The sequence below is a fragment of the Myotis davidii genome, unplaced genomic scaffold (assembly GCF_000327345.1).
Source record: "Myotis davidii unplaced genomic scaffold, ASM32734v1 scaffold599, whole genome shotgun sequence".
Classification (NCBI taxonomy): domain Eukaryota; kingdom Metazoa; phylum Chordata; class Mammalia; order Chiroptera; family Vespertilionidae; genus Myotis; species Myotis davidii.
Window position 1 is genome coordinate 181,734 of NW_006290772.1, and position 2,944 is coordinate 184,677.

The 2,944-nt window shown below is 53.7% G+C and overlaps 1 pseudogene; it reads right to left on the bottom strand.

Annotated features, from left to right (window-relative positions):
• Positions 1-216: 216 nt before the first annotated feature.
• LOC102768914 lies at positions 217-1,958 on the bottom strand (annotated as a pseudogene).
• Positions 1,959-2,944: the final 986 nt, after the last annotated feature.

Consider the following 2,944-nt stretch of genomic DNA (forward strand, 5'->3'; position numbering starts at 1 on the left):
GGAAGGTTGAGACCACTGGTCTAAGGTTTATTTCTACCTCAGTTTCTGGTTCCTACCCAGCCTGGCTCTGGTCTGGAGGCAACCAACTGATGTGTTTCTCTCACATCGATATTTCTGTCTTTCCCTCTCTCTCCCACTCTTTCTAAACATCAATGGGAAAATATCTTCGGGTGAGGATTAAAAAAACAAACAAAGGTGGGTAACCTGGACCGAAGGTCAAATCTGCAAGCTGCTCCTCCCAGGGGGTCCGGAATGAATGTCCTCGAGCATCTCCAGGAAGGCCTGCGGGGATGGTGCCTCCACATTCTGGAAGGTGTTCTGGACTCTGCCCAACAGGATGAAGTATTTCAGCTCCTGCCAGATGAACCCCAAGTGGTTCTCATCGAACAGGATGAAGACTCCGGGGAAGCGCCCGCGGCAGGCTAAGCCAGTTACGGTAACAGTGTCCACGGCATAGAAGCACATCCTGCAGGTCCGGGGGTAGTCCTGGTAAGATGAGCGCACGCCCACAGGCAGAACAACCCGGACAGGCTGCTCCTCCGAAGCTGCAGCCCCGGACTCCCCGATGCTGGGCTGGGCAGGGCTCTGCCAGCCATGGCCCTCGCTTTCCTCAGTCCCGTCTTCTTGCTGCTGCTGCTGCTCCCGGATCACCTGCTCATCAATCTTCCTGACCACGCGGGAGAGCTCCTTGAAGTTGCGGAAGAACTCGCCATCTGGCAGCTGGATGCGGCGCATGAGGTGGATGTCTAACATCCCGATGGAGTCTCCCGTGACCTTCGTGACCCGGGCATACTCCCCACGGAGGCTGAGCCTGGCGATCTCCAGGCCGAGGGGATCGTAGTCGCCTTGGAAGAGGCCTGGCCGGATGAGGTCGTCCGGGTGGCTCGGCGGGAGGTAGAGGCGGCGGTAGGCCAGGCGGGCCAGACAGTAGCTAGTAGCAGTGTTGAGACTAGAATCCATACCTCCTAACTGCGAGCCCAGCAGTCTTTCCATTTCATGCATGAATGTTTTTTTTGTTTGTTTGTTTGTTTTTTTGATCATTCACATAGTAGCACTTACAAAGAGGCTGGAGAGACAAGAGAAAACACGACAGGCAAGTACCACTCTCATGGTGCATATATTCAGGAGGAAGGAGACACACAGTTTCGAGTAAATAAAGTAGCTGAACTTAATCAAATGATTTTATTCTTAAAGTCATTCCAATGTGTAACTTTCCCCTCTTTTGTTTCAGGGGTGTAGAGATTAAACAAATGTACATGTTTGTGTGGTTTTAGTGATAAGCCCCATGTGCTTTCATTGATTTTACCGGCGGTCTGTCTCGTTGCACTGGAGGGGGAGCCGGCCCTTCCGAATCTGCAGGTGGCGGCTGTGGGGCCTGCAGAGGCGGCCTTCCAGGCACTCCGCGGTGGCTGACTTCCTCTCCGTCAGGCGAATCCTGAACGAGGGCTCGAATTGCAGCGGGCCATCCACGTGGGGGTTCAGGGAAGGCCCGGACGTCCAACCAGTAATGCATAAGCCGTCAGTGTTCTGTAGTGCTCAGTGTCTAGCTGCCACAACCCCAGAATGTGTCTGTACGGGAACAGCTTCGCATACACTTCTCGATGAGACATACCTACCGACTCCAGGTTCTGCGAGTTTTCACGAACGCCGAACTCCTCCCGGCAGCGCCGTCTCCAGATGCTGTCGGTGTGCAGGGTGCGGTGGAATTTGGTGCAGACCTGGGCCAGGCTGGGCAGGTCGGTGCCGGGGAGCAAGGCCAAGGTCTCCACCAGCATCTCCACCTGCAGCGGGGCCGGGGCCGGCTTGCTGTGGGCTGCGGCCATCTCAGCTGGGCCCTGGCGCTTCTGACGACACCGCTTGGCGTTGGCTGCTGCCATCTCAGCTGGGCGCTGGCGCTTCTGACGATACCGGCATCCCCGCGAAGAGCCCACGCCGCAGAGGCCAGCGCACTCCTCCATGCGTAACAGCCACGTGGGCAGCTGAGCCTCAGCCGGCCTTTAAACTAGCTCGTCCCTCCCAAGAGTTCAGCCACGCCCCCCAGGGTCTAGCCACGCCCCCGTGGTCTAGCCACGCCCCGTCAGAGAGGAGCCAATTGTAGGACTTTAGCAACACTTCGAAAGAAACCCATCCCCTTGATTTTTAGAGAGAGTGGAAGGGAGGGAGAGAGACAGAGAGAGAAAAACATTGATGTGGGAGAGACACATGGATTGGTTGCCTCTAGCACGTGCCCCAACCAGGGCCGTAGATGAAGCCTGCAACTGAGGGATGTGCCCGTGACTGGGATTGAACCCAGGACCCTTCAGCCTGTGGGCAGAGGCTCTATCCACTAAGCTGGCGGTTCTCAACCTTCCTCATGCCGCGACCCTTTAATACAGTTCCTCATGTTGTGGTGACTCCCCAATGTCATTGCTACAAATTGAACATAATTAAAGTGAATAATCAAGTGACTAATCACAAAAACAATATGTAATTATATATGTGTTTCCCGATGGTCTTAGGCGACCCCTGTGAAAGGATCGTTCGACCCCCAAAGGGGTTGTTACCCACGGGTTAAGAACCGCTGCATTAAGCCAAACCGGCTAGGGCCTATAGTTCATTTTGGATCCCTATCTGGTTTTATCATCATTTATGAGTTGGTAGAACCCCGTCTTCTCTCCCATGATTCTGAAGGTTCCTTTAAGAAGGAAATGATCTGTTTGGTGGTTGTTGGTAGACTTGCCCATTAATCCCTTTCAGCCTAGATTTTTTTTAAAAAATATTTTATTGATTTTTTTTTTACAGAGAGGAAGGGAGAGAGATAAAGTTAGAAACATCGATGAGAGAGAAACACTGATCAGCTGCCTCCTGCACACTCCCTACTGGAGATGTGCCCGAAACCAAGGTACATGCCCTTGACCGGAATCAAACCTGGGGCCTTTCAGTCCACAGGCGGATGCTCTATCCA